This window comes from Oryctolagus cuniculus, chromosome 2 (genome assembly GCF_051225735.1).
Source record: "Oryctolagus cuniculus isolate XC-2025 breed Fujian yellow rabbit chromosome 2, ASM5122573v1, whole genome shotgun sequence".
Lineage (NCBI taxonomy): Eukaryota > Metazoa > Chordata > Mammalia > Lagomorpha > Leporidae > Oryctolagus > Oryctolagus cuniculus.
The window spans coordinates 109,132,238-109,146,050 of record NC_142868.1 but is presented as its reverse complement, the minus strand read 5'-3'; positions in this window follow the sequence as shown (position 1 = coordinate 109,146,050).

The following is a 13,813-nucleotide window of genomic DNA, read 5'->3' as shown; positions in this document are numbered from 1 at the left end:
TAATACATTTTTAAATAAAATGATTAAGATTATAAATTTTATTTATTATATATTTTACCCAAATTTTTTAAAAAATGTTTACTTGTTTATTTTCATCTTACTTGAAAAGCTGAAAGAGTGAGAGAGCATGAGAGAGAAATCTTCCATCTGCTGGTTCACTCCCCAGATGCCTACAACAGCAAGGGCTGGACCAGGCCAAAGCTAGGATTCTGAAACTGATCCTGATCTTCCATGTGGGTGGCTGGAATCCAAGCATTTTAGCCATCATCTGCTGTCTCCCAGAATGCATCAGCAGGAAGCTGGATCCAAAGTGCAAATGCAGGGAAGCAAACTATCTCTCTAATATAGGATGTGGGCATGCCAAGTGGCTGTTTAACTTACTGTCACAATGCCCACCATTCTATCAAAAATTATTGTATTTTTAAAAAATTATTTTTATTAAATTAAAATTAAAATTAATTGTATTAATTATTATTTCATTTTTTTCATTCAAGATTGGAAAACCGAATTAAGATCTATGAAACCATTCAGCATACTTATAAGAAATTTATTAGTTAATGATTGACATTGCTCAGATTTAAGGTAAAAGACAATGGAAACATCTCAACCTACTTAGAAAAATAACTTCATTAGCTAGCCTAATAAACCTCTATTACATCTTACAGACACACACACACACACACACACACACACACATTTTATGTAGGGTAACAGATATTTCATTTGAGAGGGTCTCAAATTTGCCAGGACATGATTTTTTTAAAGACTTATTTATTTGTAAGTCAGAGTTATAGAGAGAGAGAGGGAGAAACAGAGACAGAGAAAGATCTTCTGTCCACTAGCTCACTCCACAGATGGCTGCAATAGCTGGGGTTGGGACTGGTCCAGGAAGAAGCCAGGACTCAGGAGCTTCTTCCATGACTCCCATTTGGTTAGTAGAGTCCCAAGCACTTGGACCATCTTCTGCTGCTTTCCCCAGGCCATTAGCAGGTAGCTGGATTGGAGCAGCCAGGACATGAACTGGTGCCCATATGGAATGCTGGCATTGCCCTGGCCATGACTTTTATTTTATTTATTTATTTATTTTTTTTTTTTGACAGGCAGAGTTAGAAAGTGATAGAGAGAGACCAAGAGGAAGGTCTTCCTTCTGTTGGTTCACCCCCAAATGGCCTCCACACCTGGTGTGCTGCGCTGATCCGAAGCCAGGAGCCAGGTGCTCCCTCCTGGTCTCCCATGCGGGTGCAGGGCCCAAGCACTTGGGTCATTTTCCACTGCCTTCTGGGCCACAGCAGAGAGCTGGACTGGAAGAGGAGCAACTGGGACAGAACCGGCGCCCCAACCAGGACTAGAACCCGGGTTGCCGGCGCTGCAGGTGGAGGATTAGCCTAGTGAGCCATGGCTCCAGCCTCCTGGCCATGACTTTTAATAAGTATTTAATATATCTTATGCCATTAAATCCTCACACCAACCTTAGGAGGAAGATGCTACTGTGATCCCATTTTAAATATCAGAAAATGAGGCTCAGAGCAATAAGTCACTTAATACTTAACGGGGAGGATTTGAACCCAGGTATCCAACCCAAGAAGCTCCTTCTAGTCATTCTGCTCAGCTGTTACCTGCTAACTATGAGATGTTCAATGTATAATTATGAAATTTACTCTGAGTTTAGATGCAGTCACCAAGGCCAGTTTGAGTTCTATATTAGATGGTTACATTGCTTTTCAGTGGTCGTTAAATGACCAGCCAAATCTCAGTTTCTCCAGCTATAAAATGAATAAATAAAATCTCTTTACCTATCTTAAAGGCTAGTTTTAAAATCAAAATCAAATTATGCAAATTCAGTATACAAAAGTATTTTTCAAGCTGTGAAATGTATAAATATGAATATACTTCAAAACATCCATGGAAAAGTAGGATTCAAAGATTAATTTGTTTTGGCACAACACATATCAAAACCCATGCATAGTTTTTTCATAATATGCATTTTCTACGAAATTTTTATAGTATCTCATATTATCATGACTAGGTACAGAACAGGTGATAAACATGAAAGAGCTCTAACTCAAAGAGAATAAAATGACAGGAAATATCCTAGAAGCAGGAGCTGAGGAAGAGGTTCTGTTGCTATTGATGGCCTGCTTAGCGAAAGCTGTAGGATTGGATGCGTGCACATAAGTCTAATTCTCCAGGGCAATGCCTTTCAGAGAAATCCCCCCTAAGCTTTCACTTCACATATTTTGAAGCAAAGAATGTATAATTACAATGCTGCTTGGGGAGGGAACAAATAAAAATTTTCATGTTTCAAACAATTTATGAGCATCTGCATTTGCAAGCTTGCTGCGTCTTTTTAACACTGAGGAGAGGGAGGAAGAAAGAGAAACAAAATAATTTGTAATAATAAAAATGGTAGTTTCCTTAGGAATGGCTCTATCAATGCATATTTTTGAAATAGATAGTTTTTCTTTCACAATGTGTAGTTTTTAGCAAGTGGAACCTGAAACAGGAAGCTGATGAATCTTCTGGGCTCTCCCAGCATATTAAGGCTCACATTAATTAACATCCTATTGGCCAATGCAAGCTATTGAATGCACTCAAATAAGTGGGGACAAAAAATGCTTCTGCACACAACAGAAGAGAAAAATGGAGTATTGAAAAAATAATTTTTAAACTTTTACATGCACTGGAATCCCCTTGCTAAACAAAACTGTGGAGGTCCCAACCTCAGAGCTGCTGACATGGAAGGTTCAGGGTAGAGCCCAGAAATCTATATTTCAAATAAATGATCTGATGGTGCTAATGCTGCCAGTCCAGGGACTACACTTTGAGAGTCAGTGCTGTAAACCGTCACTGTAGGCATCCAGAGAGGCCATGTAATGTCTAAGAGAAAGTGGGAGAGTATCAAGTGCCAAGGGAGTGAGAAACAAGTGATTAACATGTCATGAAGTATCTATGACAAAATGCAAAAGGATCTTGGTTTCAATAGCCTGAGGAAGGGCAGAGCACTTGATAACAGTCTTAAAGAACAGAGCGGGATTCTTGAGAAGAAAGGACTATAGTGCAAATGCAACAGGAGGGCTACAAGCAAGAATGGTCCATTTGCAAGACTGAGTGGAAGACACAAGGATACTTAGAGAATCAGAATCAGGTCATTTAAAGCATGAATGGTCATATATTTAGAATTTTTTACTTGTGTCCTACATCATAGTAAAATTAGAATCACCCCCAAGGGACACATTTAACCCTAGAATTTGATAAAGCCAGGTATGAGAATGAGACAAACAGCAGTAAGGGAGAGAATAAAGGCAGAGACCCTAAGGGATGAATTTCTTACTCCTTTGCAACTGTATTTAAAGACACCACCAACATAATGTTCGTAAAAGCAAACATTTCCTCATCTGGCTGTCACTTCTGAAGTATGACATTCTTTAGCTTGTACAACTTCAAGCAGTTTTTCAGTACTATGATAAAAAGGCAGCCTAACTTAATAAAGAAAAGAGGTTGACTTTGGCTCATGGTTCTGGAAGTTCAAGTCCAAGATTGTTTATTGTCTGGTGGTAGCAGTCTTGAGGTGGCACACAGAGCATCACATCATGAGGGACTGGAAGCTCAAGTGTCGTCTGTGTGGTCTCTCACAAAGCTGTAAAGGGCCCCACTGAGAAGGCTGCACCTAACAACTCAACCCAATCCAACCCCTTCCCAAGGACCTCACTTACAGCCACCATATTGGATTAAGTTTCTAACCTCTTAGCACCATTTCATAAGACTTGGGACTAAACTGAGTTTGGGCAGGACAGATGTTCTAATCATCTCATGGAGACTGGGAAAAGCCTATGAATGAAATCCATACAGCCTGGCTCTGAGTCTAGTTTCTGTCATATTTTTTATTGACTGGTCAATGACCTGAGTTTCAGGTTGCTTGTCTATCAGCTGGTGATAAAAATATCAATGATCCTAGGGTGCAGCTGGAATTCAAAAAGCTAATGAAAGAGAAGCACTTTGCCAACCACAAAACGTATCTCAAATGCTTTATTGTGATGCTCTGAGAAACAGTGGCTATGAGGAGGCCTGCCCATCCCAGAGGATTATACAGAGCCTTAGGGGTGCACTTCCTGAGATAATGTTTCAATGTCAGTGCAAGAATGGCTTGTGTTTTGAACCTCAGATGATGAAAGTTCAGTTCAATTAATTGGATTCTCAATTAAATATGTGTTTTGAAAGTTACATTGCGCATGGCCTTCTCTAATTCCATACTTTCCTGCTCAATGCCACCTCCTTCCCTATGCCATAAAGTTTGGTAAATGTCTCTGATACATATGGGTATATAGTTCACATATTTGAAGTAGAGAGAGTGTGCATTTACTATGCACGTGAGATACTGTGCTGTATGTGCAATGCCATGTTTTTTTGTTTTTTTTTTTTTTTTCTGTCCATCCATTTAGTATTATGTACCTCTTGTGACTGTTGTACTGGTAACTCTTTAATTAGATTATTGGCATAAAGTAATAATTTTTTTTGCCAATTAAGGGTGTAAGACAAATGTCTACCACCTACTCTTCCTTACCTTTTCATTAAAAGTTTATTTTGGGGCTGGCACTGTGGCGCAGTGGGCTAAAACCCTGGCCTGAAGTGCCAGCATCCTATATGGGGTTCTAGTCCCAGCTGCCCCTCTTCTGATCCAACTCTCTGCTATGGTCTGGGAAAGCAGTAGAAGATGACCCAAGTCCTTGGGCCCTTGTACCCACGTGGCAGACCTGGAAGAAGCTCCTGGCTCCCGGCTTTGGATGGGCGCAGCTCCGGCCATTGTGGCCATCTGGAGAGTTAACCAGCAGATGGAAGACCTCTCTCTCTGTCTATATCTCTCTCTGTAACTCTGTCTTTCAAATAAATAAAATAAATCTTAAAGAAAAGGGTATTTTAGTACCAAAAAATTGGGAAGAATATCAAGTTAAAGGATTTCATATTAGACACATCTGGACCATCTAGATTTGTGGGAAATCCCATACATCTTCTCATTTGTGGTAAAGTGAAGCTTTATCATGGGCAGAAACGAAAAACACAGGAATTCAGCAACATTTTCCTACTACGTGCCATAGAGTTCAGACTTTGTGAACCCAGTATTGACTTCATGGTCACAAGATTATTTACACAGTCACACCAGGCCCCATAGGTAGATCACTGTGCTTGGTTTAATTCTCAGCTGTCACTGTCTTTAAATTCTTAATCATTGTAAGCAAGGGACACCGAGTTTTCATCTTAAAAATAGGCTTCAGTTCTGTGTGGTTGTGACAGCCTCCATCACAACTGTTTGCCTTGGCCATTGAAGAAAAAACACAACCAGAGACAATATGGGAACAAATGAGTGTGGCTTGGTTCCACTGAAACGTGACTTGCAAAGGTATTTTTGCACGCTGGATGTGGCCTCAGGACCAGTTTGCTGACCCACGGCCTGGACCCTGGCAATCTAGGTTCAAACACTGGTGCCAAGATCTGTGGCTGCATGACCCTGGGTGTTTAAATTTCTCCTAATATTACTTGCCCACCCTTTATAGAGGTAGAACAATAGCATAAAACCATCTGTAAGAAATGATATTAGATCATGATACATAGAGGACACATAGATAATGATAGGTGATAGAGAAATACATGACAGGTGATAGCTAAATAGGTTATAGGTAAACAGATAAAGAAAGAGCCCAAGACCATCCTGCTGCAAACTTGCTGGAAGCAGAAGCATTCTCATTTCCTTTCTCATTCTTATTTTCTTGCAGTATAGACTTTCTATTCTGATGTCTCATTATTCACATATTCCTACCCTTCAGTCTCTCTGAGAAACTTAAAGAATATGTATCAGAGGAAGCTGGGAGTCTTCGGATTATTTCCCATTCCTTTCCTTTCAAAGTAGACTTCTTTGAATAAATAAGCAACAACCATTCACCAACCAGACATAATCTCTCAGGCAGGGCATCGGTTGTGGTCTCACTACATCTCCCCGTCAGTGACTGGTCAGAGGTATGATATTCTCCAGGAAACAGAGTTGCTTCCTGCCAAACAACCACACCCTCATGCTCAGCCATCCAAGGGTTCTTGAATTTTTGTCACTATGTCAATTTTCTCTTTCATATTTCTTTAAAAATAATAAGCACTGATGTGGGGAGCAATCCGGACTAGACTAAGTTACTCGAATTAAGACTTATTCTATGCATCTGCTCTCCCACAATATGGCGCTGGGAGAGAAGTAAACAGCTTCCGCACAGCTGCCTCCAGTTCAACTAATAAATTGTAGGACTTGCTCCTGATTGGAGAGCAGCGTACTCGGCGTGTGGGCAGCCGAGTTAGGATTGGCGGAGGAGGACTATAAAGGAGGAGAGAGACGGCATGTACCAGGAACATCTATGGGGAACATCTAAGGGAACCCGTGCAGCCCCCGAGAAAGCCGGCCGGCGGTGTGCCGTTCCCCTGCGGAAGTGGGGAATGCGGCCAGGGGGAACTGCCCTTCCACGGAGGTGGAAGGGATAGTAGCCAACCCGGGAAGAACCAGCAGCAAACCCGGGGAAGGCCGAGCAGACGAAAGAACAGCGCAGGGTCCTGTGTTGCTCCTCCACGAAGAGGGGGAGCGACATAATGGTGCCGTGACTCGGATAGGAAACCTAGCTCGGATAGGAAACCTAGCTTGGATAGGAAACTTAGGACGGATATGAAACTTAGGAGGGAAGAAACGGGAAGAATTGGGAAAATATCGGAGAGAGAAACTAGCAAACAGCCTAGGGAAAAGCCGGACGAAAAAGGAGCCGGAAGAAGCTATTGAAAGCCTAGGCATAGACTCGAAACAGCCTAGGGAAAAGCCGGACGAAAAAGGAGCCGGAAGAAGCTATTGAAAGCCTAGGCATAGACTCGGATACGGACTACGGGGGGAAGCTGGGAGAAATCTTTAAGGTCGAAAGCGAAAGTGAAAGCTAGAACAAACAGACTCGGACGCGGACTGTGGGGAGAGGCCAGGAGAAATGAGGGAGGAATATCGTTGGAAGAAAGCTTGGGGAAACATACCGGGTATAGAAAAATGTTAGGGAAATTGAAGCCGCGGGGGGCAGGCCGAGGCGGAAACGAAAGCCACTTTGGGATTCTCAAGTTAGCCCGGGAATAGGGGGCGAAAAGTTGAAACCAGAAGCTGAGACGTAAGCCAGATTGGGATCCGTCTGATTAGCCCGGGGAGCAAAGGACGGGAAGCCAAACCGTGGGGCGGAGACGTACGCTGGGTTGAATTCGCCAGGCTAGCCCGGGGAACTTAGATTGAATCCTAGTGGCGGAGACGCAAGCTACGCTGTGTTACTCGCGGAAGCCGCCGCGTGCAGAGAGAGCACGGGGCGTGAATAGATAGGGAACGGGGCTGGCGTAGGCCGTGGTGCGGACGCGAAGGGCGTGGAGACCGCGGAGCGCGAAGCCAAGCCGCGCAAAGCCGGGAAGCCGCGCAGATGAGGCGCGGGCTGAAGCGGCTCAGAGCCGGCGAGGCGCGGAGAAGCAGCCTCGGGGCGGAGCCCGCTGGCGGGGCGAGGCGCCGGGAAGCTGCGCGGAGCCGTGAAGCTGCCGGCAGGGCGAGGCGCCGGGAAGCCGCGGGGATAAGAGAAAACAGAAGTTTAGAAATGGAATGAGAGCGGGAAGCTGCGGGGATAAGAGAAACAGAAGTTTGGAAGTGGAGTGAGAGAAATGGGAATGTTGGCAGATAGAAGTAAAATGGGAGAGATAGGAATGCCCGGAGATAGAGAAATAGAGAAATAGGCCTCCCTACAACACTGCAATGTGAGAGCTTGGATTCGGTCTGCCTAATCAAGTGAGGCGATGAGCACCTGCGGGCAGCTAGCAGCTTATGCGCCGCAGGTCACCGAAGACAGGCACGAATTAACATCAGTAAGGCTTCCCCACAATACAACAATATTAAGCTTGGATTCGGTTTGCCTGATAGGTCTTGTAAGTCCCCTGCAGGCAGAGCAGAGCATGCGCTGCAGGGCACCGAACACAGGCACGCATCAGCGCCTAAAAACCTCCTCACAACATGGCGAAGAAAGGACCCGGATTCGGTTTTCCTGATTGATAGGACTTGTAAGAGCCTGTGGCAACTCTAGCAAGTAGAGCAGAGTGTGTGCCGCGGGACACCGAAGACAGGCGCGTATCAACGCCAAAAATAAAAAGAAAGGGGGATCTGTGGGGAGCAATCCGGACTAGACTAAGTTACTCGAATTAAGACTTATTCTATGCATCTGCTCTCCCACAATATGGCGCTGGGAGAGAAGTAAACAGCTTCCGCACAGCTGCCTCCAGTTCAACTAATAAATTGTAGGACTTGCTCCTGATTGGAGAGCAGCGTACTCGGCGTGTGGGCAGCCGAGTTAGGATTGGCGGAGGAGGACTATAAAGGAGGAGAGAGACGGCATGTACCAGGAACATCTATGGGGAACATCTAAGGGAACCCGTGCAGCCCCCGAGAAAGCCGGCCGGCGGTGTGCCGTTCCCCTGCGGAAGTGGGGAATGCGGCCAGGGGGAACTGCCCTTCCACGGAGGTGGAAGGGATAGTAGCCAACCCGGGAAGAACCAGCAGCAAACCCGGGGAAGGCCGAGCAGACGAAAGAACAGCGCAGGGTCCTGTGTTGCTCCTCCACGAAGAGGGGGAGCGACACACTGACACAGCGGTTAAGATGCCAATTGGGACACCAGCAACCCATATCACAGTGCCGGGGCTGTAGTCGCAGCTCTTCTTCTGATTCTACCTAATGTAGGAGGCAGCAGTGGCAGCTCAAGAACCTGGGTCCTTGCCATCTATGTGGGAGAGCCATATTGGGTTCCAGGCTCCTGGTTTCAGCCTGGCTCAGTCCCAGCTGTTGTGGGCATTCAAGAATGAACCAGCAGATGAAAGACATTTCTTTGTTTCTATTCCTGTCTCTCTGCCTTTAAAATAAATTAAAATAATAATAATGTGACAAGTGACCTTTTACATAGAGTAGGCATTTGGAAAATATGCTCTTTTTCCTTCATCCTTCCTTTATTGCCTTTATGGTTTAAAGCCACATATTTTTAAAGATTTATTTTATTATTTATTTGAAAGGCAGAGTAACAGAGAGAGGCGAGAGAAAGAGAGACATCTTCCATCTGCCGCTTCGTTCCCCAAATGGCCTCAAGGCTGTCCAGGCTGAAGTCAGGAGCCTGGAGCTCTATCCAGATTTTCCATGTGGGTGGCAAGGACCTAACTACTTGTGCCATGTTCTGAGGCACATTAACAGAAAGCTGGGATGGAAGCAGAAAAGTTGAGACTTGAACAAGGGCTCTGATACAGGATTTTGGTGTTGCAAGTGATAACTTAACCTGCTGTGCCATGGCACAAGTCCCAAAGACACAGATCTTCAGCTAAAGAAATTATGAATATTCTCTAAACAGGAAAAAAGAAAAGAAATGCATTTGTGCATATGCACAAACATGCACACACACTTTTTTTTAACCTAAAATTTTTTAACCTAAATTTTTTTAACCTAAATTTTTGGGAGCTTGAAGATAACCCCTAAAACCCTATCTATGAGAAAACATTAAGAATTCCTACCTGGGGGAATTCTAGGTCTTTGCTACTTGACATAACAGAATCACAGTTTGCACAGTGCTGGCTATAGCAGTCAACAAGGAAGAAAACGAACATTCTTAACAGTGCAAATTAACTAACATAAATTCCTAGGCATCCTCAAATCTTTTTAGGACCAAGGGATGATGAATGTATGGCTTGTAGAAAAGAAATACAGCCACCATCCATTAGGATAGCTTTGTGTTCCCTCAGTGATCAGATCTAAATGGATGACTCTTCCGGTTGCTTTCAGGATAGTGAGTTTTGCTTTGGAAAATGTGATTGATGTGGCTGCGCCTCCATGCACACATCATTAGTCGGTGGCGGGTAAGCTCAGATGGTCAGAGCACTGTGCTAATGAGGTGAAGGTGAGGGGTTCAGTGCCCATGTGGGCCACTTAGCTTTTGTCTCGTTCCTGTACCCAGACTATTCCCAACACAGGCCACCTGTCTGGAAAAATGTATGGCTATGAGCAGAGGGAGGAGCCAAGCAAAAGGATTCGGCTAGAGCACCACGAATCTATTATGACTCCAACAGCGACCGCTGTATGAGAACCTCGAGGTTGATGGAAGTAAACTTCATCTAGAAAGGACAACAAGCATAATTCTCCATACATGCATGGTCTCTACCAAGTGGATTTTGTGAATGACTTGCTAAATTGGCATGCAATTCTACATCCCTGAGAAATACATAATTGAATGAGATTTTGTGAGACAGAAGAGTGGTGAGGTAGCCTTCAGTGTGAGTAAACTACAGGTTAAAATGCCTGCCTCCCATATAAGAGCACCCGAGTGTGAGTCACAGGTCTACCTCCCAGTTCCAGCCTCCTGCTAATGTAGCCGGGGAGGCAGCAGCGATGTCTTAAATAGCTGAGTCAGTACTTGTCACCCACAAAGGACACCTGGATTTAGTTCCAGGCTCCAGGCTCTGTGTCCTGGCCCAGTTTTGGCTGTTGTTCGTGTTTGGGGACTGAAACAGCTGATGGTAATAGGCTTTCTCTTTCTTTCTCTTTCATTTCTTCTTTCTCTCTCAAATTTGCATCTCAGATAAAATAAAGAAATACAACAGAGGGATGAGCATTCACTTTGCAGGAAATTTATTTTACATAGAGTTACCACAAATATTCTTGAATTAGTTCGCTGGAAAATCTTTGATTCAATGTTATCAAAATAATAGCTGAATTCAGGGCTGGTGCTGTGGCATAGTGGGTGAAGCCGCTGCCTGCAGTGCTGTCATCCCAGGTAGGTGCAGGTTCGAGTCCTGGCTGCTCCACTTCTGATCCAGCTCTCTGCTATGGCCTGGGAAAGCAGTAGAAAATAGCCCAAGTCCTTGGGACTCTGAACCCCGCCATGGGAGACCTGGAAGAAGCTCCTGGCTCCTGGCTTTCGATCAGCGCAGCTCCGGCCATTGTGGCCAATCAGTGAATGAACCAGAGTATGGATGACCTCTCTCTCTCTCTGCCTCTGCCTCTCTGTAGTTCTGCCTTTTGAATAAATGAATGAATCTTTAAAAAATAATAGTAGTAGTAGTAGCTGAATTCAACAAAACTTTTCAGTTTAATATATCTCTTATAGAGCAACCAACACAGTTCTTATTCATGTACTACCATTTGGGGTAAAACCATTAGTACCCAACAGCATCCGGATGTCAGGGAATCGTCCTCAGGTCTGTCCTGAGCCACAGCTCTTCCTCTCCCAGACACACACAAAGCCAAGTGTTTTTATGTTAACTCTGTCAGGACTTTCATACCTGATGCTCCTCCATTCTCATCACAACCACTGTAGCCCAAACCCTAATTATTCCCTAACTAGACAACCTGAGCACACAGCTAAGTAATCTTTCATCTCTCTCCGACTCTGAGCGTAATTTCTGAGGGTGAGCTCTAGACTCTAACTGCCTGACTTCAAAATCCAAACCAACCATTTACAAATGATATGGCTGATAGCCCGTGGCCCCAAGTTTTTTCTTCTACGAACTGGGAGCAAAAATAATTACTGGCTCATGGGAATTTTGTGAAGATGTAAATTTGTTAATCAATGAAATGCATAATTTCCTGGGATATAGCATGCACTTAATAAGTGTCAACCTCTCTTCACCATCATCGTTATGTCTGTATCTACAGCATGGACTCCAGATGTAGAGTGTTTAAGTTAAAATCCTACTGCCAAACTTTCTGATCAAGTTATTTTTGGAAAATTATCTGCCTTCTAATTGGGTGTCCTCATTGGTTAAAAAAATAAATAAAAAAGGCTTATTCACACTTAATGATAGTAATGTCCACATTATAATGTTTTGTCAGTATAAATCAGATAATGCAACAAAATACACAAATACATCACACAACACCTGCCACATTTAAAATGTGTAATGGGTGTGCACGAGTGTGTAAATTGTGAATCTTTAGTAAATATCAGCACCTACATCACTTTTGTTTAAAATCATGTACTAGTTCCTCATGACATATAGCCATCATTCCTGGCTTTTTGGAAGAAATGCTTTGCAGTGTCACAAATTTGAAGCAGCTCTAAATATCTGAGTATCTATGGGAGACTGAGTATGGGAGATCTGAGTATGAGAGACTGCAGTAACATGGCAAAATTGTTGTTACTGATATTTTTTAAAAACACCGCATGGGATCAATTAGCAGATCAGACAAAGTAGGCAAAAGGACTGAATGGGAAAATTGAGAGAATAACTCAGAATGCATTCACAAATAGAAAGGTAAAATTTTAAAGAAATTAAAATAACAGAGATGATATTCCATATACATGTAGTAAGGATTCTAGTAAATCTTTTAAAAAAATCCTATTTCAAGAGAAAATGGTAAATTTTCACAATTGAAGAAAATCATGAAGTCTCAGCTTAAAAAGTCACCCCACTGTCTATGGCCGTACCACCCAGACCATGCCCACTCTTTTCTGATCTCAGAAGTTAAGCAGAGACAGGCCTGGTTAGTACTTGTTATTGCTTTGTTGTTTGGTTTTTTGTTTGCTTTCTATTTATTTATTTATTTATTTTTGACAGGCAGAGTGGACAGTGAGAGAGAGAGACAGAGAGAAAGGTCTTCCTCTGCTGTTGGTTCACCCTCCAATGGCCGCCACGGCCGGTGCACTGCGCTGATCCAAAGGCAGGAGCCAGGTACTTATCCTGGTCTCCCATGGAGTGCAGGGCCCAAGTACTTGGGCCATCCTCCACTGCACTCCCTGGCCACAGCAGAGAGCTGGTCTGGAAGAGGGGCAACCGGGACAGAATCCAGCGCCCCAACCGGGACTAGAACCCAGTGTGCTGGCACCGCAAGGCAGAGGATTAGCCTAGTGAGCCACGGCGCTGGCCCTGTTTGTTTGTTTTTAAAAGATTTATTTATTTACTTGAAAGTCAGAGTTGCACAGAGAGAGAAGGAGAAGCAAAGAGAGAGAGAGAGAGAGAGGTCTTCCATCCACTGGTTCACTCCCCAATTGGCCGCAATGGCCAGAGCTGTGCTGATCCTAAGCCAGGAGCCAGGAGCTTCCTCTGGGTCTCCCACACAGGTGCAGGGGCCCAAGGACTTGGGCTGTCTTCTGCTGCTTTCCCAGGCCATAGCAGAGAGCTGGACTCGAAGCAGTGCCCATATGGAATGCCGGCACTGCAGGCAGAGGCTTTACCTGCTACACCACTATGTTGGCCCTGAGCCTGGTTAGTACTTGGATGGAAAAAAGGAACCCCACTTCCTAAGTAAGTAAACATGAGGGAACCAGCATAATGGCACAGCACTTATGGTCCATGCCCCACATTGGAGTGCCTGGCTCGAGTCCTGGCTGCTTACTTCTGATCCCGTTCCCTGCTGATGTGCTTGGGAAGCAGCGGACAATGGCCCAAGTCCTTGGGGTCCTGCCACCCACTAGGGGGATCAGGATGGAGTTCTTGACTCCTGGTTTTAGTCAGGCCCAACCCTGACATGGCCATTTGGGGAGTGGGCCAGCACGTGGAAAGTCTCCTTCCTCCCTCTCTCTTTGTCACTCTGCCTTTCAAATAAATAATCTTTAAAATATTAAAAAATGAAAAGCATTTCACATTTAGATCATTTATAATAAAATTAGAAAACAAAGAGAACATCTTAAAAATAATTAGCGTTTCTCAAAGCAAACACACGGAGTGCTGACTGAAAGTATTTCTTTACAAATAGGAGAGGAAACAAAAAAAAAATAGAATTGCTTGACAATCCCTGTGCAGTTAAAC